The sequence below is a fragment of the Anas acuta genome, chromosome Z (assembly GCF_963932015.1).
Source record: "Anas acuta chromosome Z, bAnaAcu1.1, whole genome shotgun sequence".
Lineage (NCBI taxonomy): Eukaryota > Metazoa > Chordata > Aves > Anseriformes > Anatidae > Anas > Anas acuta.
In genome coordinates, this window is record NC_089017.1 from 64,646,772 (window position 1) to 64,674,733 (window position 27,962).

General features: G+C 38.3%; 1 long non-coding RNA gene across 3 annotated transcripts in view; it reads right to left on the reverse strand.

The window, feature by feature from the left end:
- LOC137848292 (uncharacterized) overlaps positions 1-7,126 on the reverse strand; it is a 48,910-nt gene extending 41,784 nt beyond the window's left edge. For 2 of the 3 annotated variants that reach the window (XR_011091255.1, XR_011091253.1), the window contains exon 1: positions 287-7,126. This is a non-coding gene — a long non-coding RNA (uncharacterized lncRNA). The remainder of the gene's footprint in view (positions 1-286) is intronic. The other variant, XR_011091254.1, reaches the window with a different exon arrangement.
- Positions 7,127-27,962: the final 20,836 nt, after the last annotated feature.

Consider the following 27,962-nt stretch of genomic DNA (forward strand, 5'->3'; position numbering starts at 1 on the left):
AAAATAAGGGTGGGAGGGGTTGGAATCAAATGGTGTCAAGCCTTGAATTAGCTAACAAAGAAGTATGGAATTGGAGCAAGGTTACCCAGAGCATGGAAAAAAAAAAAAATCATGCAGTAGTACAAAGAATTTTGTGGTTTATTTCTATTTCAGAAGACAACAGTAAGAAATAAGACATCACAAGGACTGTTTGCAGAGAAATATTGCTCATTAGAGAAAAATTTATCCAGAAAAATTCTAATATTCCTAGAAAGTCTTAAAAAGATTAAGCATCAGAGAAACCTACCAACAAGAGTAGCAGTAACTTTCACTTTTTAAGTAGATCTGAAGTTAGGTGTCTTGACCATGGTTTTGGAATTTGTCAGAGGAGTTTTGTACTGCTTTAGCTCAAATGTCCTTCAGCAGATAAAGAACGATGATAACAATAATGGCACTGTCATTTCACATCCAGACCTGCAAGTGTGATAACAGGAATTCAGCTAAAAAGGGAGCTCACCTTATTAAGCTGTAGCGTTTTCTATAAAGATTCAGATATATCAATTCTGCTTTTAATATTAGCTTGATCTAACCACAAACAGAAAGTGAGGTATGAAGAATTTCTATTTTTCATTATCAGCTTTTCCTTTTTCATGTACAATAGCTCAAGCCTGGTAGTCAAAAAGAAGCAAGACATGCAAGTTCTGCAACTACTGTTGTTATAATCTGGGTGTGGGACCTTAGCAGATAGGCCATTTTCCACTCTTTATCACTGTTTTCCATGTTATCTTTGGCCTGTTTGACTGTTGCTGCTGCTGAAATGTTAATATCCATTCAATTTGCGAGTACAACACTTGCAATATTACTCTGTCATATTATAATCTTTTCATTTTTCAGAATAGTTGACCTTGACTTACTCTGCTTGTCAAGACTTCTTTGGGATGCCCTACAATAACTGCAGTTTTGAGTATCTTTGGGATTCTCTGAAGCTACCGACATATATTTGCCTTGGAAATTACTACACTAGCTAAAGAAATTACCTTTTTCAGTTACATATTACCATGTATCTATGGAGATTGCATCCTAATTTGTGCCACTTTTTATCAGTCAATTCTGATCCACAGTGGGGATTTAAACTGGGTTAGTTTTTAAAAGTCAGTGAAGACAGAACATTTTGCTTCAGGTGTATTGGGGAATACAATCAAAACTGAGGTTTGGTGTTTTATCAACAGTAGAAAACCATGAGCCTGTTAAAAAGTGCTACAGTTGTCAGTACAGCCAGATCAGGAAAATTACATTTGCTGTTATTACTGCCATTCTGATTCTATTAGTCCTAGCAACAGAAGAATTAGAGTGATCTTCCCTCATCGTATTTGGGATAGCCCATTGAAGGGTGGATACAGTCTGTTTTCAAACCTGCAACATACAGCATGTGCTAAACAGTGAAATGGACATGCTCAGGAGGGCAATTTTTGTGAATACAGTGCATTACAATCCTGCAGATGAAATGAACTGTACAAAAATTGTACTATAATGAAGCCAGGCCTAACCTGTTTATAAGAAATTTAGGAATTTCTTCACCAATGAGCACAGTCCTCTCAAAGGTTTTGAAAACACTAAGTTTACCTAATGCTGGTTGTTCTAAAACAGCATGAATCTAATCATACTGAGATAACAATATTTTGTCTATTTTATCTATTCTTGGAGAATAACCTTATTTCCTGAGGCCAAAATGCCTCCTATTTTTCTTCACCTGCAGATGGTTTATTCATTGTGAAAATTTTCTGTTATTTTATTATTCTCCTGGGAAAGACATGAGTGTTGCATTTTGCTCTATATATGGTGGTGTGTTTAGCAATCCTCTGAGAGGGAGAAATCTAAAAGAAATCTTTTTCTCTTCCAAAAACTTTCACAGTCATCATACTTCAAACAGGGGAAATGCATGTGATGTGGAACCAGAAATCTTTCCAGTTCTATACAGTTAACATTTACTCAAGTACTTCTGGAAACTAATAAAACTATTAGGAAATAATATTCTGCAGAATTAAAACACAACTTGAGCTGCTTCAGCTGTCTGAGAGTTCATTTCTTTAGGATTTTGAGGTTTAGTTTTGACTTCTGGCTTTTTTTTTTTTTTACTTTGAGAAATTTAAGACTGAATAAATGGTAAAGTTCTAGCAACTACTTTCTGATGTATTCCAGACCTGACACACTTAACAAACACAGTCTTTTTCCTGTCCTCTATGTATTTATTCCTACAAGAGAAGGATAACTCTACTGTGGCCTGTGCATTCATGTTCCTTAGTCTGTGTGCAAAGATCTGAGGTTTGTCTGTAGAGCTATTTCTTTAAGCTAAAAATAAATAAATAAATAAATAAATAAGTTAGCCAAAGCACTAAACAAGCTGAGTTCATTGCTTTTCATACATAGTACTGAATTCATTGAATTCATATTCATTGTATGGTCAAATTCAATTTTTATTAAGTATTAGAATAAATATCTGTCTATCAAATATAATTTTCTGTAAACAAAATAAGCCAATCTTGTTAATTGATAAAATTGGCATGGAAATTCTGTAATTGGAAGCTTGAATCACCAGAAATTTTCTTCAAATGAAGATCTGAGCCAGTAAGGGAAATCTAGGTTACAATGAGTATGAAGGAGATGAAGTCCAATGAGACTGTCATTTCTAACCATTGAGAACTGTAAATCTTAAGTAGATTCATGGTAAGTATACTGTCTGAAAAATAATAAAAATAGTCAATTCGCAAAAAAGGAGTTGCAGCAGCTCTGGTTTGGAATCTACCTGATCAATCTGTTGGAATTTATGTAGACTTAAAGACTTAAGGAAACTTCCTGAGGCAGTATCAATGCAGTTCAAAGCACTTCAGAAATAAATACATATGCATAGAGGAAGACTAGACATAGTTCTTATTACCATAAAAATAAATAAATAAATAAATAATAAAAAAATTGTAGACTTTCACAGATTTTACATTAAAGGCAGTACTCCAAAGCAGCAATTCAGGCAGACTAATTGTAATTTCAAGTGAGTGGATATATTCCATTAAATAAAGGAAATATTTAATTTACATGTTAAAATAAAATAAATTTACATATTTAATTAATTAATGCAAAAAAATAGATTGTTTTTAAAATGATAAGTATTATTTTTCTAGTGTTAAGATTTACTTTTTAATTCAAGGACATATGCTAATTAGTGGAATCATTTATATTGTTAAAAACACCTTACTAATGTTGAGAAAGGGTGTTGTTTGGAGGGAAGTTTTCAGTTATTTTTCTTTGACATGGATATTTATCATTTACCCAAAGTAATTAATTTATCCAATAAGTATTCTCCTAAAAGCATTCATTACAATGTAACAGGTTCAGGTATTGAAGTCTTGTGTTCAACTATGATATTCACTGTATTCATTTTTGCTGGGAAATTTAGAAGTAAAAAAAGGGGGGAAATCTTTCTTCATAAAATTGTTCAAAATTTCATTCAGTTTCCCTTTTGAAATTAAGAATTCAACTCAAAAACAATAAAAGTAAGTAGTATAGCTCTTCCCTTTGTTTTGTGGGGGTCATCTGTGGATCTGAAACTGAGACAGCCCAGATGTGGAACTGACTGCAGTTTTGGAAGCTAGGCTGCCAAAGCCTTTGGAAGCTACTTCACTTATCGGGGAAGGGAAGTAAAGTTTCAGGCATTAATTAAAGTACTTTTCCTAAGACTTGTTTCATTACTAACTTGACACACATGCCAACACAAAAACTTCAGGTAGAAGTTCCTATGGGCTTCCTTAGATTTATTTGCCAGGGAGAGATTACACCATTCTTCTTCACCTTCATGTTTTTGCTTCCCTTAAGAGTCTTTAGAAGAGGACAAAACAGTCAAGTCTGAACAGCCCCATCCCTTAAAAGCAGCTCCATTGTAAAAGTGCAGGAATAGATTTCTTTCCTTCCCATAATCTCCTGCTGTTACTTGTGCCTGTGCTTAACAAAGACAGCAGTCCCTGACAGGGAATGAAGTTGGGAGATAAGTGATAGTTAAAAAGAAAATATCTGTAAATCATCCTTTTGAGTCTATTATTGTATGAAGAACAGAAGAGAAAGCTTTGCCACGCATAAGATTGTTTTAGCGAAAGTCATGAGGGAAGGGAATAGATTTCTTCCCTTCCACTCCGATTACCTAAAGGCCCAGACAGTTAGGATAAACTTTGTATGGTTATGCAAATTAAACCTTCTTTAGAGGTTCATTCACCAGTAATTTTTCATTTGAAAAGATTCTCAACACTCTGCTGAGCATAGTAATTGATAGCAGCAAAGTCTGATGACATAAACTCAGACTTCTAATTATTTCTCAGGACAGGAGTTAGTGGATATGTGGTTTTGTGAGTTTTTGTGTCCAACTTCTTTTTTTTTTTTTTATTTGAGTTTTGTCATCTTTATGCTTTGTATTACTGACAGTTCTGATTTAAAAAAAAAAAAATTGAAAAAATATATAATGTCTCTTAAATATATTATTTTCTCTTTTATTTTAATTGTGTAATGTTACGTTTTGTTATATATGGAGTGGAAATTCGCGTCAAGAAAATGGTTGATATTAATAAAGAAGGGGGAGATTTGGGAATGTGGCCATGGGGGTTGGAAAGCCCCGTGGTTGAGATAACATTAGACTCTTAACGACGAGGCCCTCAGGCATATAAAAGAGTTTAGAGGGAACAAAGAACGGTGATTCAGGAGACTCCATGCAGTCTCTGGTTTCTTGTTCTCCAGCCATTAAGGCATGGAAATTTCTGGGTGTTTGCTGTTGTTGTTACATTCAAAGCTGTTTGACCAATGAAAAGTTGTTTTGAAAAGAACTGCTGTGGAGCGAAGGGTATAAGAGGGGAGCCTGCCCTCAAGAAAGCAGAAGGAAAAAAAAAAAAAAAAAAAGCAACACGATGAAGTTACATCAATAAAGAAGCAGGAAAATGAAGTGAAGAGGAACAGGCTGGCAGATCAGAGACCAGGACGGGAACAGGTACTTGATTGCCTCATGAAGATAGGTTCGGCCTGTGAGAAACACTCCGTAGCCAATAACTTAGGCTCAGGCGAGGATCTCAGTGAAGTAGTAATTTATTCGCTGTTGCAATGGCGGGCGCCCCACAAGCAGGAGAGAGCGCATCTACTAGTTCCAAAACACAGTTTATATACCTTTTGATGACAGGACCCTCCCCTGTTTCCCCACTGAGTGGGTAATCCAGGTTCACAATCTATCTGATGCTTCACAAACAATGCATGGCCTTCAGTTGCTGGCCTGTTAAATTTCAAATTTCTTTTGACATTTTTACTGCTTGAAGTGGTAATGTTTCTTCACTTATCTGACTTGACATGACACCGTGATTTTCACCTAATTGTCCTAAGGAGTCTGGTTGTCTGCATTTTACTAGGCCGCCTGCTAAACTTTCTTATCACTGTAAGCATATCTCAGTACCACATTCCCTCCTTCTAAACAATGTAACTCTGCAAAAACAACATTTCTATTCCCACAGGCCAAACTCAGCAAACTACTCAGAGAAGCTCGTACAGAAAGTCGCTGGAAATAGGCGCACTGGAGAGAAGCTCGAGCTAAGAGAAGCAGACCTATGCACACAACTGCCTCTCGCTGGTAAGCAGTTGCACATTATGAGGAACTTGTCCTTAGGAACGAAGACTGTCCTGGTAACCTTACAGCTTATTCATCCTTATTAACAATTGGACAGTTTATGAGCCTGAAATATGGGACCAAATTGATGTCAAGGTGTAGGACTCTGCAACTAAAAATGGCAAGGTTGCAGTGGGATTGCTCGGCACCTGGCGAGCAGCCTCTGAGGCCTTAACAAGCCATGTGGGCCCACAGTCAGACACGTGTGGTTTGCCAGATAGTGAGGGAGCTGCGGGCTCCTTTACAGATCCAACTGCTCCTCCATGGGCCCCTCTGCTGCTACAGCCATCAAAGGCCTTTGCTGTTATGCCCCCTGTTGACCTGAATGTGCCTTTTGACCCAGGCCTCATTGGCCTTAAAAGGATATGGATATGTTTTTCCTCAATTTGGGAAGGACGGGATACATAAGGCCTGAAGACCGCCGAGTTGCTTGACAACTTAAAGCGAGAAAGCGAGACATATTGTTCAAAAGGAATGGAAAATGGAGACTGTTAAGTCATGGAACTTACAGGGTTGTTTGTTACCTTTTCTGATTGTGAATATGTATAGGCGTACTTGATTTTAGTAAGTTATGGAACTTAAAGGATTGTTTGTTACCTATCCTGATTGTAAGTATGTATAGGTGTCGTGGTTTAACCCGGCCGGCAGCTAAACACCACGCAGTTGTTCGCTCACCCTCCCCCCTCCCTCTCTGGGACAGGGGAGAGAAATGGAAAGTGAAGCCCGTGAGTTGAGATAACGACAGTTTAATAAGACAGGAAAATAATAATAACAAAAATATTAATAATAATAACAATAACAATAATAATAATAATAATAATAATAATAATACAATGGTGATAATAGGAAAGTAATAATAATATGTACAAACAAGTGATGCACAATGCAATTGCTCACCACTCGCTGACCGATGCCCAGCCTAACCCCGAGCAGTCCAGCCTCCTCCCCCCCCGGCTAGCCACCCCTATATATTGTTTAGCATGACGTCAGATGGTATGGAATACCCCTTTGGCTAGTTTGGGTCACCTGTCCTGGGTCTGTCCCCTCCCAGCTCTTACTGCACCCCCAGCCTGCCCGTTGGCAGGACAGAGCAAAAGGCTGAGATGTCCTTGGCTTAGTATAAGCACTGCTCTGCAACAATTAAAGCATCGGGGTGTTATCAGAACTCTTCTCATCCTAAGCCAAAAGACAGCATTCCACCAGCTACTAGGAAGAAAATTAATTCTGTTCTCACTGAAACCAGGACAATAGGCATACTCGGGTTTAGTATGCAAAGCAATGTTCTGTATATTTAGAATGTTTGATGTTCATGTGTGCGTGTTGGTGGAGTGTAGACGCCCTGCATACCCAGCGCTGTTTACTTGCCTTTTATACCTTTTAGAAATATTTGTTTTATAAATATTACAAAATTCAGATTGAGTTGAGACCTCATTTATAACACATTTCAATGAGAAAATTTGATGTGCAGTGCAATTTTTGTTTCTATGTCACTTTGTAATTAGTGACTAGAGAAGCGCACCCCACCCCTAGACCCCGTAACAGAAAGGAAGCCTGCTAATGTTTGCTATATTACTTTATTTATTTATATATATGGGTTTTTTTACTTTATATATTTTATATTATATAATATATATGAGATGTATATTATATAATATTTTATATATCATATAATTTTTATATATTTATATTTTATATACTTTATATGTTTTTAAAAAAGGCAAAACACAAGAAAAAAAGGCAAAAATAAAAACCTTAGCAAAAAAGGAAGGGGGAGGGGAAGGGGGAGAATAAAAGGGGAAGAATAAAAAATAAAACTAGACTGACCAATAGTATTTATGATACAGACAGATGAGCAGTGGAGAAGAACAAACATCATTGACCATGAGGAGTTCCCTGCATTTGATTTTTCATTATGGAAGATTTACTTAAAATGTAGGATGAGAGTGTTATAAGGCACTTCGAGAAAGCATGCGTATTTCTTTAACATGTATTTTCAAAATTGAAAAGGGAAATTTAATATTTTTTTTTTATTTTTAAGTATGCAAAGATGGGAATAAAGATAACTTTTTAAGCAGCCTGAACTATTTATTGTCTCACATAAGAGGCTATATTCTAATTCCAAGTTAAATTGTCTGACTTTACTGCAGTTGGGGTAGATTTACACCAGTTTAAGGGAGATAAGATCTCTCCATATGTGTCCTTTTTTGTATATGTCCATCAAAACATTGATCTGCAGGAAAGATTGTGCTATAAAATGGGGAAAGCAAACAGATCTGAACTTCTCTATCAGTTTTATTGCACATCATAGCAATTACTCTTGCTGCCAAGAGAAATAAAGTTTGATATCCTTCGAGTTTAAATGTGTCAGATGTAGTTCTCCAAAATATAATACAAGTTGCAGACTCTGAAACACAGAACACAGGCTGGCATTCTATTTGCAGCTGCCAGTGGGATGTGTGGGGATCTGATCTGCAAGCTGGTCTTTCACAGAAAGCAAGAAAGTGGTTATATATGGTACACCACTGCAGAAAGATGGTTCTCAAGATGGGGCTGAGAGATTACATGCTTTGCCACATGCACACAAACAAGCAGGTGTGACTGCATTTTCAGTATTTTCCACTGTCAGGAAAATACTTGCAATGTGGAAGAGGAACAAGCCAGGGAATACTTAAGCAAACTGAACATACATAATGAACATAAATCCATTAGCCACTAGGGGATGCTGAAAGAACCAGCAGATGTCATTGCATTGTCACTCTTGATAATCTTCGTTCAACAACTTTAACTGGGATAAATTCCCAAAGATTGGGAGAAAACAAATGCCACACCCTATTTCCAAGAAGGGCAAGAAGGAGGACATGAAAGGCAAGAAAACCATCATCAGTAGTCAGCATGGAATCACCAAGGGGAAAGCTTGACCAATGTGATAAGCTTCTACGATAAAATGACTGGCCTGGTAGATGAGGAGGGAGCATTGGATACTGTCAACCTAGACTTAATAAAACCTAACTCTGACGTTCTCCTATAAGATCTTTATAGACAAACTGTTGTGTGGGCTGGATGGACAGACAGTGACGTGAATTGAAATCTGGATGAATGGCTAAGCCCAGGAAGTAATGATCAGTGGTGCAGATTCTAGTCAGAAACCAGTAACTACTGGTGTACCACAGCAGTCAATACTGGATCCAGTCCTGTTTAACATCTTCATTAATAATGTGGACAATGGGTCAGATTGTACCCTTAACAAGTTTGCAGATGACACAAGACTGGGAGGACTGGCTAATATGCTAGAGCGTCATTCAGAGGAGTCTAGAAAGGTTGGAGAAATGGGCTGACCGGAACCTCATGGAGTTCAGCCAAGAGAGAGTTCCGAGTCATGTACCCAAGGAGGAATAACTGCAGACACCAAGCAGAATATGCCTGGAGGGTTCCTGTAGACACCAAGGTCAACATAAGCCAGCAGAGAGTCCTTGCCACTAAGAAAGCTATCAGCATTCTTAGCTGCATTAAAGTACTGCCAGCAGGTCAAGAACAGTGATCATTCTCAGCATTGGTGAAGCCACACCTGGAGTGTTGTATACAGCTCTGGGCCCTCCATTACAAGAGAGAGTACATAGAGAGAGAGACTACTGGAGAGAGTCTAACATAGGGCCACAAAGATGATGACAGCACTGGAGCACCTCTCCTATGAGGAAAGGCTGAGAGATCTGTGACTGTTCAACCTGGAGAAGAGAAAGCACAGCACAGTGGGAGATCTTACCACTGTGTGTAAGTATCTGAAGGGAGGGTGGAAAAGAGAACTGAGACAGGCTTTTTCCAGTGGTGCCCTGTGCAAAGACAAGAGGAAAAGGGCAGAAAGAAACCGAAACACTCTCCTTCTGAATTTTGGGAAACACTACTGTGAGAGTGACCAAGCACTGGGACAGGTTGCCCAAAGAGGTGTCCCTGCTTGAGCAGTGAGGTTGGGCCTAAACCTTTCTGTTATTCTGTGACTGGCTTGGCAGTTTATTAACGATGTATTTTTCCCATACTTAACTCCCTCACCACTTCAGTTGCCTCCACCTATTTCAAGCTTTATTTTATAGTGAAGAATTTGTTAACCTGAGTGGAACAGTTTATACCACTAGGAAATTACTGGACATTTCCTTCAAGAGCCTCTGTTTCTTATATCAGAATTGTCCTTTTCCTCCAAGGGCAACTTAAATCATAATATAGGTGAGTTGAGGCAGTAAGAGTATATGCATAAATCTTTTCAACATTTTCTTCAATTTTCACTCAAATATATATATATAAATATATATATATAATTAAAAAATAAAATAAAATAAATAAATAAATGTCAAATATTAAGCTCATGGCCGAAATGGAGCATACTGAAAAAAATAAAATAAATAAAAAAAAAAAGTGAAGTGAACATCTCTTGCTAGCTATCAGGAGTTTTAGTCTTTCAGTTTCCTTCCCTACAAGTGGGGATTCATTAGAACTATGCATTCCACCTGCTAAGTCAGATTGTTACATAGGAGGCAAATAGCCAGGCTAATAAGCTCCATCACACTTTGTCAGGTGGTAGAATGGTAGTTTCAGCAGTCCCAGGTGTAAAGAGGAGCGAGGAAAGATTCAGCAAGGCACAAAACATTGCCCTTATTCTCTCATTTGAAGCATATCCAGAGAAAGACTACAGGCTTTCCACTGGTAGCAGTTCAGTTTGCTTTCAGGCATTCAAACAGATATTCAAACCAGTCTTCAACTGAACATGAATTTGGCGTGCAGCAGTAATAGACCTTATAGTTGTTGATACAACTTGCTTACCATGGGAATGTTGCCACATAGCTTACCATAGTTTTGTTATGTCACTTAACTTATGCATTTACACTAAATGGAAATAACCATACCCATCAAGCTTGGTGAGATTTCTGAAGAATAAATTGATTTGTTCATAATTCTGCAATTAAAATAAAAGAATATAATGGATACTCTATTGGTTCAAAAAACACTTACTAAATCTCACCAGGCTGAAGCAATACTTTGTGTTCACACATACGTTCTTTGTCATCCCCATTCTGCTTCCCAATTCTATTAACAGTGAAGTAGAAGGAACAACAATCTCCAAAGGAAAATAACAGATTTCATCTGAGATCATTAGTTTATGTAGGAAAAAAAAAAAAAAGAAAAGAAAAGAAAAAGAAAAAAGAATGCCAGCAGAGTAATGGGCAAATCCAAACTCTGTTTAAGTCAGTGAAGTATTCATTCACACCCTAATGAGCTCGTAAATATAATATGTCTCTAGTTTGATAGAATACAAAATAATGCAGTATTTAGCTTTTGAAGAAAGGGCCTTTTCCTTTTTAACCTTAATGTCAGCTGTACTGTGATAAAAAAAAAAAAAAAGAGTTTACAGATCTTGCTTGTCTTAGTGCAATTTAAAACAACAGGCTTTTAGGCATTGAATAGCAAAGAACTTTTAGAGGCATGCACTTAACAGGAAGTTAGTATTTCTGATTTCCAAAAGTGTTTTGTAATCATGATCACTGAAGTATTCATTAAGTTTATAGAAGCTCTGATAGCTTATTATTGTTAAGGCATTAAGAAGTTGTTCTGAGAAGAAACATTTTTGAAAATGCTACAGGAAAATATAAAGACTATTTCATCAGCTGATAAGGATTTAATGGAAATTAAGAGAGAAAAAAAATATATTGCTGTCCAAATTCTAGTCTCAGAAATGATTTTTGATTGGACTGTTGTTGTTCCAGTAACATATGGCTTAAATCTGCATTGAATATGTTTAGCATCTTGATAAACACAGTGTTGATTAAGATTATTAATTCAGTATATGTCCATACATATATATATATATGTTCATGTATATATCTGCTGATAAAGAATGGTATAATTAGGAACAAGCTACTCTTTATTTTTTGATGGGTTTAAGATTATTTCCATCTTGTTTCCAGTCAATTTGTTTTGGCGGTTAATGTAATTAATGTTATTTCTTCCAAAATTGAAAAGGAACACTGGAAAGAACTGGAGTGCAAACAACTCAATTCACATTTTTTATTAGTTATATATACTTTTCTTCCTGATAATCTTAACTTGTATACAGCATTAATTCCTCGGTTTAAATGAGTGAAGAAAGGAAGAGTCATTTTTCTTTTATACTACCAAAATAACACAGCAAATTCCTTTCCTGTAAAGTAAACTTCCCTTCCCACCCCCACCCAAACACGCACACACACCTACGCCTCACACCCCATAAAGCCAATGATAACTAGTTCAAAAGGAAAATCTTGCTGCAGTTAGTTGTTGCTGTCTTAGGTCTCGAATGATAAGTATGGAGCCAGTGGTGAGTATGGGAAAAGAGAGAAGAAAGCAGGCAGGTTTTTTGCCTGCTTGGCATAAAGAATTTAAAATACTTGACCTTTCTTCAATCAGCACAACAAATCCACCTGCTAAATAGTGAGCTTTGTCTCCTCATTCAGACCTGATCTGCAGCGTTCAAGTGAGAGAATACTGAGCAGAAGTCCACCTGAGTGTCAAATTTTGTGGGGAGATGGGACACAGAGACCTACCAACCTGACCACTGTTTCTAGCTGGTTATGAAGCAGCATTACAGTGATATTTCCTCATCGTTGATCTGGAGAGCAGGACTACAGAGCTGAGGAAGGAGTCTGGGGGTTAGGACACTGACACTTAGAATGATTTTAGTAACTCTGCACTGAAGACCTGAAAAAAGAAAGGTTGAGAGAGAGAGATGAAAGGCATAATCTACCTTCTGTCCTGTTTTTCTTATGGTGAAAAGAACCTTATGCTGTCACAAGAGCAGAGAGACATTGCTCTCAAATTTTGGAAGGAATACAGAACAGAGACGAGTTTTATTCTCTAAGAAAGCCTGCTCATTTGTATACATATCACATTTCTCAGTTAAGTCCATACTTCTAATGACAGATTTGACTAGAGACACACAGTAGAGTCTGAGCCTGCCACAACTAACTTTTATTCCTGATAAGACTTATTGCCTTGAGCTCAGTTCTAGCTTAAACTTACATTAAAAACACATCATGAACCAGGTGAATGTGCTCCCTTTTTGGTATAACCAGAGAAATCATGCTTCTTGCAAGAGTCTCATCTTGCGTTACTGGGTCAGACTAACCTCTGTATTTCACTGGAATTAGGGACATACCTGCTACAACAATATCAGTACAGCCTGCCAGCTGTCAGTGTAATAATTAAGTGTATTTTTTTTCTCCTAGTTTAAGTCAGTGTGATCAAACTGTTTGGATTTTCCTCAAGTGAAAACATTATGAGTCATTACCTAAGTCTGTCACATGAAGAAGTCATGTTTCCTAAGTGTGAGGTGGTTGATCCCTGAAAAATTAGAAAAATCACCTTTGTAAAAATGAACTTGCAAGGATAGGCCTAGAATTTTTTGGAGTCCTTATAAACACAGAATAAAACCTAACTCTTCCTAAAAGTTATGATTTTCCTCTGGGTATATCCTGTGCAAATCATGAAGAACTCTACTGGCTGCAGAATTAAATGTAGCATAAGATAGAGTTGCAGCTTAAGCAATATCAAATGATTTCCAGGAAATGTGTTTACTATGATTAAAACCTCAAGAAATGCTGACAGAAACACCGACAGATAGGTGGGACTGGAGCCCTAGGAGAGGCTGTGGAGCCAGTGCAGGCTCATCCATAAGCAGAGGAGGCTTTGGGACACCCTGCAGAACTCTTGATCCAGAGACTGGAGAAAGGCTCTTCACAGCAGTTGCTTTGGAGAAGTAAAAGCTTTTTCCCAGGGACCATGGGACTGGGTCACATAGAAGTGGTGTCATCTCCCTTCTCAGAGGAAGAAAGCCCAGAGCAGCCTGGTCTGACCCCACAGCTGTGCCTACTCAGTTCAGGTGGCCAGACCGTCCCAAGTCCCTGCCATCCCAAATAATCCTGCAGCGCTACATTTCTGAATGATTCGGTAGTTCTGTGAGGACCTGTTTGTCTTAAGATACCAAAGAAATTTCCATCTCACATTAAACATATTTTGTTGGTTTCTGTATTGGTCAGTTCACAACACCATCAAAATGCAGTCTTCAAAAATTCCTGTGTGTGATTGCTGATTGTACATTTGCTTGCCTGGCTTGTCTCTAGAATTTCAGCTTTATTGTAACTTAAGTTCCCAGCTGGCTACTCTGGGATTCACATTTACAGATCCTGACCTTTTCAAGAGATTTCTTATATAAACCTTTATCTCTCACAAGGCAATTCTTTCTCCTTTGAACTTGACATAGAAAGAAAAGAGAAATTTGACATCTTGAAGCTCCAACAATAATATGCTGCTCATAAAAGTATTTTAGACAACTTTAAATATCCTTACATGTGTAATACATTCCCAAGTATCAAAAATATCTCCCTTAAGTAAATCACCCCAAAATATAACGTTTACTGACATGGAATATTTTTTACAACTAAGTTATTCAAATGGCCTGTATTGGTCATCCACTTGTAAAGTATATTAATAATAATGGAATTGAAATTGTACTGTTGAACAGAAAATTGTAGAGTATCTTTCTACAACAATTGCTCAGGAATATTCCATCAATAATGTTTGTTGGAAAGGTAATTTTTCAAATTTTAAATTCTGAACAAAAGAAACACAAATTATTTTACCATTAAAAAAAAAAAAAATCTTAGCAGAACTGAAATAAATCTACTCCAATATGACTCTGGTGTTGCTAGGCTATCACAGCTTGAACACTGCAACTAGCTTGATTTAACTGAATCACAGTTTTAATCACCGAGTCACTGTGACAATTAAATTCATATGTATTTTTATTAGTATCTTGCACTTGTTTCTGAATACTTATAGTCGTCTTCAGGTTTAAACACAACCAGAAATACACTGCCCTGCATATCTCAGTGTTTCCTCTGTATATTTTGGTGATAAAGGCTGCCTCACAGAAGTTTGGGAATAATGTAGATACTTGTTAAATAATACTATTTAAGAATCAATAGAATGGTACTTGGTACTTTGTAGGTCTGGATATAACTATTATCTTGCAGATTTTGTGTTCATGGAGTATTCTAAGACAGTGAACAATGCCTTGTCTATATATTACTGTGATTTAAAATAATACCTGAGAATGTTTTATTGCCTCTGTAAAACCACACAATATAGTGTTTCTTAATGTTGATATTCTCTGTGCAGGTATAATGACCAAATAAATTTTACTTCTCATTCTTCTTCTTGCTATTTAAATCACAGTTTTGCAATTCTGTCCTCAGAGTAGAAAAAAACCCTTCCATTTATGAAAGGCAGGTCCTGTAAGACAAACCTAATCTCCTTCTATAACAAGATGACACACTCAGCAGATGAGAGAAAAGCTGTAAATGTGGTCTACCTAGACTTCAGTAAAGCGTTTGAAATGGTTTCCCACAGCATTCTCCTCAAGAAACTGGCTGCTAAAAGCCTGGATAAGCGTACACTTTGTTGGGTTAAAAACTAGATGGGTGGCTGGGCACAAAGAGTTGTTCTGAATGGATTTACATCCAGTTGGAGGCCAGTCACAAGTGGTGTCCCCCAGGGTTCAGTAAGGGAGACAGTTCACTTCAATATCTTTGTCAATGATCTGAATGAGGGGATCGAGCACACCCTCAGTAAGTTTGCAGATGACACTAAGTTAGGCATGACTGTTGATCTGCTCGAGGGTAAGAAGAGGGATCTGGATAGGCTGGACCAATGTGCCAAGGCCAACTGTATGCGTTTCAATAAGGCTGAGTGCCAGGTCCTGGGAGCACAACAATCCCGTGCAGCACAGGCTGGGGACAGAGTGGCTGGAAAGCTGCCAGACGGAAGGGGACCTGGGGGTATTGGTCAATAGCTGGCTGCATATGAGCTAGCTGTGTGCTTGGATGGCCAAGAAGGCCAGCAGCATCATGGCTTGTGTCAGAAATAGCATGGCCAGCAGGACTAGGGAAGCAATTGTCCCCCTGTACGCAGCTCTGTGTAGGCTGCACCTCAAATACTGCGTTCAGTTTTGCTCCCCTCACTACAAGAAGAATATTGAGGTGCTGGAGCATGTTCACAGAAGGCCAACAAAGATGGTGAGGGATCTAGAAAGCAAGTCCTATGAGGAGTGGCTGAGGGAAATGGGGTTGTTTAGGCTGAAGGAAATGAAGTTCAGGGGAGACCTTATCACAGTCTACAGTTACCTTAAAGGAGACTACAGTGAGATGGGGATCTGGCTCTTCACCCAACCACTAAGTGATAAGACAAGAGGAAATAGCCTTAAGTTGTGCTAGGGGAAGTTTAGACTGGATATTAGGAAAAAAATTATTTACTGAAAGAGTTGTGCAGCATTGGAGCAGTCTGCTCAGAGAAGTGGTTGAGCCACCACCCCCGGAGGCCTTCAGGAAATGTGTAGATGTATTGCTTAGTGACATGGTTTATTGGTGGACTTCGCAGTGCTGAACTTGAAGATTGGACCTAGAGGATTTTAGAAGTCTTTTCTAATCTGAATGAGTAGTTTCTTACTCTTTGTTTTGTACCATTTGTGGTCATGCTCAGCTTCCTAGCAGAAGGCTGTGCTGCCAGACACCAATCCCTTAACAGGGGAAATGAGTGTTCTGACAGAAAGTAAACATTCAGATCACATGTGGGAATCATCTCTCTCACATGGCTTGATGAAATGCTCTTGAAACTCTGGACCCTTTTGAAACACTATCCAATGTGACAAAACTGCAGCTCTCCAGCAGGACAATTAATAAATAAATATATAGATAGAAGCTAAGCAAGGTCTATATAGCATAGCGAAATGCAGCTTTTAAAAGTTCAGTATGACCTTAATTTTTTCTGTCTACTGCTGCTTCTCAAGTGATTGAAAGCCTCACAGACTGCTAGCTGAGCTCTTCCACCTCTCAGTAAAGAGCATCAGCAAGAAAGCCTTTGGAACATAAACTGCAGAGACAGCATTGTGTGAACAGACAGAAATAGCCAAAACCACCAATTAATAATTATCTATGAATTATTATCTCATCTGTAACCCCCCCAAAAAAAATCTGCTCCTGCTGATAATCCTGATGCTACCATATCTGTTAATCCAAAAACTGCTACTTTGACATATACATATCAATGTCATGAATTAGCGATGGATTCTGTATGTTCTTATGGACAGTTATTTTTTGTTCTGACATCAAGGGTTTAAATGGAAGAGAAGCTGAACTGATTTGGTAGAATGCTATGAAGAGGACCTATGATCAGTGAAAATCCTTTGGTTCTGACACAATGAAATATGAAGCAGGAATTTGGTAGGCGTCAGCAAAGCCCAGAAGCAATATCATTTCCACTCTATGTTAGATGTCTCATTTTCAAAGCAATAACATTCTGATATCATTTCATGCATGCCATTTGAGTTAGAATGTGTCAAGCAAAACTTCTAAAATTTATATAATAAGATTGCAACAGAGTTAATCAAAAAGAGAATTTCCATAGAAAACCTTGGCTCTAAGTCCTTGCTCACAAACTTCCTTCTAATGGATTTTATTCACTGAGAAGAAAAATTATCAGCTTGAGATATATTGGCTTATGAAAGATTTCTGGACTATCAAAGGTACCCAGAAGTTGAAAATCTCAGGTTTTTGTTCTTCTCTCTACATTCAGCATTTTAAGTTGAGCTACATCTTTTAGGATGAATCTCTGTTTTACCTACAGTGAAATTCATTTGTCTCACTGAAGTGTTGACATATTGCAGGAAAAAAATTAGGCCAATAAGTTTTCTAGATGTACAGCAGCTTCAGTGCACAGCATGCCTATAGCTTAGTATTCCTTTGGCCCACAGAGTATAATAGAACCTTACAGGTTTTTTAGACAAAGTCAAACATGGCTTCTATTAAGTAGACAGATTCGCTAGAGCATTATAATATGAACAACATAAACTTGATTAATAAGGAATTGCAAGTTCTGTTGTAATGGTATTACAAGACTGAAGGAATTGAAGTAAGATGTTATGAAAATAATTTGATTAACCAGATAGAATTTCAAACTAAGGTATTTCTCCAATAAGATAACAGTGCTTACAAAGACAGTATTTACATTTGACACAATAAAATAAATATAAAAAAAACACATAGTTTAGCAGATATAATTGATTGCCAGCTTCTTCAGAGCAATGCCTCACTAGTTACATAAAACTAACTGCTCCTGCCACATTGTCTTAAAATAAAAAGCTAACTGCTTTCTTCTTCTTTTTAGTGAAGTTATTACTTTTAATACTGATTTCTGCATAAAGGAGCCTGATATTCTGTGTTTTAGCATTGCTCATTAGAAATGATTCTAATAAAACTTAGAAATATTAGTCTGATGCTCACAGGAGCAGCTCACAGGAGCATGTAGCTGTGGTGATGAAGGAATTTCCATTCACTTTTACCATTAATCTCCTTAAACAATACATCTATGACTACATAATTTATTTTTTTTTTTAATTTTTGAAGTTATGTGGATCAAATGGGATTTTAATTTGTTTGGTTTTTTTCAACTTTAATTTTTTGAAATATTGATTCCATTAGAACAAATCTCTTTGTTGACTGTAATCTTCCTGAGAGAAATTTAATGAAATATAACAAGGGCAGTGTAGAGTACTGCATCTGAACAACAACTCCAGGTACCAGTATAAGCCAGGGACTGACCTATTAGAGAGCAGTGTAGGCAAAAGGACCCTGGGGCATCCTGGGGTGCGGCATCCTGGGGCATCAGAATGGATGTGGTTAGTAGCTTGAGAGAGGTTCTCTTCCTCCTCTACTCTGCCCTGGTGAGACCGCATCTGGAATATTGCATCCAGTTCTGGGCCCCTCAGTTCAAGAAGGACAGGGAGAGAGAGTCCAACACAAAGCCATGAGCTTGATTAAGGGTGTGCAGCATCTCCCTTATGAGGAAAGGCTGAGGGAGCTGGGTATCTTTAGCTTGGAGAAAAGACTGAGGGGTGACCTTATTATGCTTATATATCTGTAAAATGTGAGTGTCAGGAGGATGGATCCGGGCTCTTCTCAGTGACATCTAATGATAGGACAAGGGGCAATGGGTGCGAGCTGGAATATAGGAGGTTCCACTTAAATATGAGAAGAAATCTCTTCACTGTGAGGGTGACAGAACACTGAAACAGGCTTCCCAGAGGGATTATGGAGTCTCCTTCTGTGAAGACATTCAAAACCTGCCAGGACATGTTCCTGTGTGACCTGGTTTAGGTGTTCCCACTCCAGCAGAGGAATTGGACTAGACGATTTTTCAAGGTCCTTTCCAAACCCTAACATTCTGTGATTCTGTAGTTTCTTAGTTCTGTCTGTTTTGTTGTTGTTGTTTATTTGTTTTGTTTTGTTTTGTTTTAACCAAGTAATTTCATACTCCTTATCTACCTGACATATATATAATGCAGAAATAACTGTTCCTTTTACAGTATAAGGAAGAGTGACCAGGAAATAGAACTAAACAATCCTGCCCTGCTGCTTGGCACTGATGAGAGTGCTGCTGGTGTTCTTTCCTCAAGTTTGCTCTCCTGGTGGAAGACAGACTGTGCTGTATAGCAGCAAGTTCAGTGGAGGGTCCCCATGACTATCATTGCTGGAGCACAGGATGCAGAATGGAAGGCATATGGCACTGGGGTGTATGAGGCTGAGGAAGTTGATGGGAAAGGGAGACCTTACCAATGTCTGCAACTACAAGAGATATATTGGAGGGTATAGAGTGGCTGCACCTTCTCAGAAGTACATGGTGGAAACATGAAAGGCAATGGCCACAAATTTGAACATGGGAAATTTTGTGTAAAAAACTTTACCACAAGACAATGACCAAACACAAGCACAAAAAGACTGTGGGATATCCATCCTTGATGTTTATAAAAAATTGTCTTAGAATGCCCACAAGAAACCTGTTGTAACTGGGTTTGCTTTTAGCAGCAGATTTGACCACATGAATCTCAGAGGTCCTTTCCAACATCCCTAATGCTGTGATTCAGCAATTAGCAGTCATTTGTGCTTTTTACATTTATCCATGTAATTAGAATACATTCAATTTTCTCTAAAAGTATTTTTTCTCTGTAGATAGAAAACAAGACAAGCTCTATGTTTTTAGTTTGTACACAGATTAAAATATTATACCAACAGGAAAAGCCCTTTCTCTTTACCTGCTTTGCAACTTTCAGCTTGACTATTTACACCAGAAACTACCAGATGGCATTAAATTATTAATTTGATTTTTAGTGAGCAGTATCATTTCTATCTTGAGCATAGCACAGTCCCTAGAGTAAAGGTTCACAGAGGTGATAAGAACTTATTTGGAAGGTTAAGACTATGTCTTAGTGAGGTGATACTTTTGTGAACTGTGTCACATATTCAGATATTAGAGGATAAACTTATCATTTTGCTGAAGCTGTAGGCCACAGTAATTAGAGAAGGTTAACACCCTCATCTTTTCTCTGTTTTAAACCAGGAATTGCTTTCTGAGAATTCAATGTTTTCTTTTCTCTCTGTATTAAAGGTTAAGAGTTTACCAAATTATGTGGCAAAACAATTTTCAAGATGTTTCCTTACCAAAATGGTATTAACTTACTATACTTGTCAGAAATAAAAAGAGTTTGATAGAAGACTAAATACGTTTTAAAGCTACCTCGCTGAAAGAGATTATAGCTTTAACTATTTTTCCTAAAATATTTTTATCTGATTCTTTTTTGGCTAGACTGTAGAAAACATTTTTACCTTCAACTTTGGAGTCTCAGAGTTTTCCCTGTGATGCACTGCAAGCTTAACATATTACAAAGATGTCTTTGATATTCTAGAGGACTTTCTTAGTTGTTTCCCCAGGCATAGCTTTATCTATGATGAAGTCAAGGAGAAAAAACATTCTCCAAAATAGTATATAGCCCCTTTGAAAATAGGTATGTGCCAAGTTCGAAGTCCAGAAATAGAATTTTTATGGTAAGGTTCAAAACATTGCCTTTCAGATCTTTTATTCTTGCTGAAACATAAAGCCATGAGGCAAATCCTTAAGCCTGAAAAACCCATGACTCCTGACATTAAGCTACATGGCTTTAACATAACGACTACCTTTTTTCTCTTATCAGTTTGAAGCTAGATCAAATGTTAGTTCAATAAAAGGTGCTACAGCTCTCTTATCCATATGAATGTAAATCTTAAGGCCTATTTAGCTTAGCTCCAAGACTGCACAGTACTTGTAGGAGTTGAAATGATATATGTGTACCATTTTACTGTCCTCATGCACATATATATTTCAGACGCAAATATAGATTTGTGGCTGAAAAGCATCTGCAGATGGTGGGTTGTCAGGCTGAGGGCTTTGTTTGTGTTTAATTAACTGAATGTTTCTGAGGTTTTAACTGTAAAACTGCATTTATGCAAGATGGTACTTTCCATCCTCTAAAACTTCAGCAATAAAAGATATTATTTTTAAAACAAACACACAAACAAACAAACAAACAAAAAAACAGTCGTTTGAAGACACTTGTATAACAAACATGTAGCTAAGGTAATTATGTGCAATATGGGAGACTTGACAACTCAAGGCCCCTGAATGCAAAATGGGCCAAGTGTCGGGTCCTCCACCTGGGGCACAATAACCCCAACCAGAACTACAGGCTGTGAAATGAGTGGTTGGAAAGCTGCCTGGCAGAGAAGGACCTGGGAGTATTGGTGGATAGTCCGCTGAATATGAGCCAGCAGTGTGCTCAGGTGGCCAAGAAGGCCAACAGCATCCTGGCTTGTATAAGAAGCAGAATAGCCAGCAGATCTAGGGAAATAATTGTCCCCCTGTACTCGGCTCTGGTGAGGCCGTACCTCGAGTACTGTGTTCAGTTTTGGGCCCCTTGCTACAAGGACATCAAGGTGCTCGAGCGAGTCCAGGGAAGGGCAACCAAGTTGGTGAGGGGCCTGGAGAACAAGTCCTGTGAGGAGCGGCTGAGGGAGCCGGGCTTGTTCAGCCTGGAGAAAAGGAGGCTCAGGGGCGACCTTATTGCTCTCTACAGATACCTTAAAGGAGGCTGTAGCGAGGTGGGGGTTGGTCCATTCTCCCACGTGCCTGGTGACAGGATGAGGGGGAATGGGCTTAAGTTGTGCCAGGGGTGTTTTAGGTTGGATGTTAGGAAGAACTTCGTTACTGAGAGGGTTGTGAGGCATTAGAATGGGCTGCCCAGGGAAGTGGTGGAGTCACCATCCCTGGAGGTCTTTAGAAGACATTTAGATGTTGAACTTAGCAATATGGCTTAGTGGAGGACTTGTTAGTGTTAGGTCAGAGGTTGGACTCAATGATCTTGAGGTCACTTCCAACCTAGACAATTCTGTGATTCTATAAAATTTTCTCTTTCTGTCAATAGATTTAATCCTACATCTGAATCTTCAATTGCGGAAACATCTATTTTCTCTTGAGGAACTTATTTAACTTTTAAAAAATAAACTATATATACTAGAACCAGCGTCAATTTTACTACTTCTTATCGCTTATGGTATTTTAAAAACTAATGGAGCAATAAGTCCTATTTGGAAGGTCTTTGAGTTCAAAACAGCACTTTATAAGAAACTGATTGTGTTGGAATAATCAAAATAAAAAATAATAATAAAAAAAAAAATATCACAGTATCATAGACATTCAAAATGTTCTTGTAATTTATATGGATTAAGTTCAATGGGACACTTTTGTCAAGCAGTTTGGCAGCCAAGCCAGATATGGAATAAGCCATAAGGAACAGATGGGAATACATCTGTAGAGTTGCCATCTCGGTACAGATGTTCTATATTGTGCTGACTACATGAGAAGTATTAAGAAGATATTTTGCATAATGAAGTTATTCTATCCAACTAATTACTAGAATTACTGATACTTTTTGTTACTTGTTGACACAAATCCTTGTTCTTCAGTGAACATATACAGTTTAATTCTCATTTATTTTTTTCTTAAAATATGAGTCAGCTAGGAGGAATTTTCTTGAAGCAAGAAACAAAACTGAAGCCAGGCCTTAGCAGTGATGGAAAGAGGAAGTTTCACCTAGACTTGCATAGTATATTGTAGAATAAGTTCTATATATTGTAGAATAAATATCTTACATGTATACCTGGAGTATCATCCAGTTCTCACAGAGTAGTGTTTGTTATAGTGATTTATTTCCCTATTCATTGCTGTCTGTCCTCTTTTCCACTCCATTTTCCCCATTCTGTTCTCAAATACTGCAGGACAAGTCCTTGTCTCAAGGAGGGATTTTTTTTCCAAATCACTGTGGTATCTTCTAGACTAGGCCGAACTCAGCAAAGTTCCCTGACCAAAACAGTAATTGTGAAAATTCTAAATATGTTATAAAAATCTGCAGAACACATTCTTACAGTTACAGAAATGATCCATGAAACTAATATAGGGGTTCCTTAGGAGATTGAAGTCCTATGCTAGGCAAACTAGATAGATAGAGGAAAGGTTCATTATTTCTCCTTAAAGGGAACTTCAGAGAGAGCCTAGGTCACTTTCAGTGAAGGATGTAATGATTCATTCCTTTATGACTGGAAGGTAGATGACACTTTTGAGTATGCCATCTGCCAGTATGTGAATTTTCACTGCATAACAGTTTTGTTGTCTACAAGTAGTGGAAGAACTCCTTCAGTTCAAGCAGAAACCACAGCTATCATTCACATGCTGTAAATGTAATAAATACATTTATTTTTGCAAACCTTGTCTTATATGCCATAAATAAATATTCTCAAATAAGGCAAGTATTCCTAGTGTAAAAAGTAGTAAATACATACAGTCTAGAAAAGCCTGAAACAGCATCCTCATCCTGGAGTCCGAGCGAGGGTCTCCTCAGGCATGGCACTGCCCCATAATTAATTAGAAGTTCTTCACAGCTGTTCCACTCTTCTTTCTCCAGCCATTATTGCATTAACTTTAAAACATGCTGTATATTTTTCCCAAAAAGGAATTAGCAACTGCTGCACAATCAATGTTTTAAATTATTTCCCATCAAACAATAAGTCTTTAAGGAAAATATTTAGCTGCCTAAAAGACAAAAAACATATTCAATATGTATTGACTTATGGGTAAAAGCTAAGTTCTTTATGCTGTGATGAAACATTCATTTTTTTTCAGACTTGACAATAACGGGTCACATTGTGCCATCTGGCCTTTAAGGGTACCTCCCTGCTAATCTCACGTTCTGTTTTCAAAACAGATGGCACAATATGGCCCAATGTGCATTTTTTACATGATGGTGTAAGATTAGGGTTGCTTTAACTGCTTTGTTTTGTTTTGTTTCTGCTTGAAGTGTTTGTAGTACTGTAAATGATGTAGTAGGTAATTATTTTGTCACATAGGGACCTAAGCTATTTCTGATTTGTCTTGGGGTCATTTTTAAATTGTCTTTTGCAGAAGATATCATTCCACCAACCTGAAGTTTCATTTTCTTTCAGCTCAGCTGAATTTTCGTGGCTCAGTATTTTTATATATATGCAGTATTATCATGTTGAAACAACACAGGCAGGCCTGAGGCCAGGCCATTTAAAATGTATAGAAAATATGTTCTTTTAGTTAAGAGGACTTTGTACATGTAGTAGTCCACTTTACTTATTTATTTATGCTTAGTATTGCATTAATTTCATCACTATATAAATATATATATATATAAATCCAAGTGCTCAAGCCTAAGTTTGAGTATATGCACTTTACCCAGTTTTTCACAGCTTTAATGGGAGATAAAGCTGTTCTCTCTGTGAGCACTGTTCTCTCTTTTCAGCATTTCTATGTTAAATACATCATGTTCCTTGTTAAAAGCATGAACTGAAGGGTGCTAGTGGAAGCATTTATTCTTTCACGTTTTAGTACTAGTTAATGTGGAGCAGAGGCTATATATGCATAGAGCAACAGTAGGTGCCCTCTAAAACAGTCATAGTAGCTAACTGATCTGAATTTTCTCATACAAAAACTGAGTTAATACACTCATCATCTAGATATTGTCTTTCCTCTGGTATATACTGTTATAAGTTGCCCCCGTAATTAATTTTCAGAGAGCATTGCATTAATAATAGAAAGGAATTTATTGAGTAAGCAACAGCAAGCAAAACAGCGCTGGGCGGCCGGGGAGTCTCAGCTCCGCCAACGGCGCGCACCTCACCCCCCCCAGGGTCCCTTTTTATATCTTGGTGATTTCAGGATTACGCAGCACGTCCGGGTATGTTCTGCGACTGCGCGCACTGTTGCTAGGGGGTCGTCTCTGTCCCTCTGGTGGTCGTGAAGATGAAGGCCGTAGTCTTCCTCGGCGTTGTGGTTCAACTTCTTTCTTTATTTGGTCATGTTGGCCCAGCGTGAGACAGGAAGGCAGGGTGTTGATACACTAGTTTAACAACTTATCAGAAAATGGTTACATGAACTTTGCAGCTGTGTTTTCTGAACAAAAGAGGCTACTGAGATGCAGAAGGAGGGAAGGGGAGAGGATTCTTTTTTTTGTTACATTAAGCAATGGAATTTTCATAGTGTCTAGCTAAGCATTATACAGCTCCTTACTTCAGCAGGAAACCTTCGCAACACCTGCTCCTCAAATAAAACTCTTTGTTTTATAATACAAAGGACAATGAACAAACATCTATGGTGTATGTATTACAATCCCTCCTTTTTCTTTTAGTTACTCATTTTGTTCATTGAATCTCTGCAATGCTTGACTACTAAGAACTAATGTTTCCTCGATTTCTTCGTTAGTACTTACTGGCTCATATTTGGCACGTATAAGCATTAGATGTGCCGCTTCTAAACGACCTTTTACAATCGCAATCAATTTATTAAAAATACATGGTCCAAAAGTTAGTGCTATTATTAAGAACAACAAAGGTCCTGTTATTGTTGATAATAAAGTAGTAAGCCAAGGTGAATAATTAAACCAAGATTCGTACCAGCTCTGTCGGGCTTCATTCTCCCGTTTCCTTTTTTTTTTTCAACCCTTCCCTGGGTCTTGCCATTGTATCTCTTACCTCTCCAGTGTGATCAGCATACACACAGCATTCCTCTTTCGGGGCTGCACACAGCCTGTCCTGTTGTAAAAAAAATACCAAATCTAATCCCCTATGATTTTGTAACACTACCTCTGAAAGCAACCTGATAGATTTTCCAGGGCCGAGATGGATTGTTCAATTTGGGTCAGGTCCTCGTCCACAGAAGGAAGTAAATTCTTGATTTTGTTTAACCAATGAGGCTACCCTGGTTCCCACTCCAGCTCTTCCCAGGATTATTAGGGTGGCCAAAGTTAGAGCCGTGAATGGTTCCCATCTTTCCAGATGATGACTTTCCACTGTGTCTGGGTGTACATATAATCCTCAGAGTGGTATAGAATCCTTGGTATAATTATCACCTGAGCTCGTAGGGCTGCCGAGGGTTGGAAGTGCAGTATTTTCCGCAGGCTGGATTCCCTGGACATTTTCTGACAATATCTCATTTGGTCCTACTGCCTGGGGCCTATCGGCATCCTCCTTTTTATTAGCACGAGTCCTCCCCTCTCTGTTCTGTGTTTGTAAAATCTGACACCTTACATTTTTCCTAGTACCCAGCTAGTATCATCCAAGTTTGTTATATTTATATATAGAACCTTGCAAATTTCTTTATTTCCATGGAAGGTTCCTGTATACCCTATACCATGCCCTCACCACCTGTAACGGGGACCTGCTTGTTGGTTACAACCTTGCGGCCCATATCCCACTTGTAAGAATTTATTCCGACCAGCCCCGAGTGTCCAGTCCATAGCAATGGTTTCACACTCCCACTATGCACAATAATACATGTTCGGGTAATTACAGTACCCCTTTCCTGGGTTAGAACTTGGGCAGAAATAAAATCCTGATCGGTTAAAGCATGGCTGCACTGACACCAGGTCACATAATGTGATGCGAAAACTGGGAGCACCCGCTGTCGTTGTTTGCTGGATGACGAATTGATCCTTCCATCTGATCAAGCTCCATTTAAAAGGCTGATGGGGATGCGCAGACCCATAGCTGACCAAAACGATGATACTGACTCCCATGTATCGTAGGAGGTGGTTGGAGCCCATCTAAATTGTCGGCCCCTCAGTCCCCCACCGTTTTCACTTCTCTGCCTCGCTTGTCAGTTCGGTTGCAGCGAACTACAAGGTATTGGTTCTTCTTGGCAGCAGCAGTGTTCTTCAGGGGAACCTACTAGGGAGCCTTTGAAACAGGGCCTCCTCCCCTTCCCACGATACACAGATAATATAAAATACTTATCGAGTCCGTCTTAGTGTCAGCTTCAAGTCGTCAGGGCCTGGAGCTGCCTCCCATTTACCTTCCCGGATTGGTCCTTTCACACGGCTGGCATGCGTCCATCCTTTCTCCGCAGTTCGAACAGCCGTTTCTGTGGTAAGCAAAACAACATAGGGGCCTTCCCCATCGTGGTGTTAAAGCAGTCTCTTTCCAAGTCTTAATTAGAATTGAGGGTGATCAAGTGGCAATTCCAAGTCATAGGGTATACCATATAGCATTTCAAAAGGAGAAATTCCTACATCAGTTCTGGGCTGTGTCCATATGTTTAACAGTGCAAGGGGTAAGCATTTTACCCAAGAAGCCTTAGTTTCCAGCACAAGTTTTGTTAGTTGTTTCTTAATTTCACCATTCATTCACTCTTCCTTTCCAGAAGAGGAGGGGTGCCAGGGGCTGTGAAAATCCCACTCAATCTCTAAGTCCTGCTTTAATCCTTGCAGTAAAGCTTTACACCCATTCAGTCACGTGGTCAATTAGGACAAACAAGTAACTCAGTAAAGTCTACCTGGATACTTTGGGAAGGTCAAAGCCCTGGCTCCCGTCCCCCTCTAGATAGGTTACAGAAGACCTTTTTATTTACCTTTTGACATATAGTACATCCTCTGCATGTGTGCTTCTCTAAAGTATATATATTCCTACATAGACATGCTTTCTTAGAACAACATCACACATTGCTTGCACCTCCCAATGACTCTTCTGATGTAAAACAGTTAATATTTGCCTCATTATCACTTTATTCAGCATTTCTCTCCCATCAGGGAGTATCGATTTTCCTTAAAATGATCCACATATTTGTAACATTAATACCTCCTTGGGAGGTTGTAATTGCTCCAAAATCTTTTTTAGAATTTACCCAAATAGATAGGTGGCCCTGTAAACTTCTGAGGTAAAATTGTCCACCTATATTGTTGCTTCCGCCTCCATTTCAGGGTCTTTCCAATCAGAGGTGAATATACATGTATGTTTGCTCTCAGGGCCAGAGAGCACTGCATTAATAACACTGTTTTTCCAGT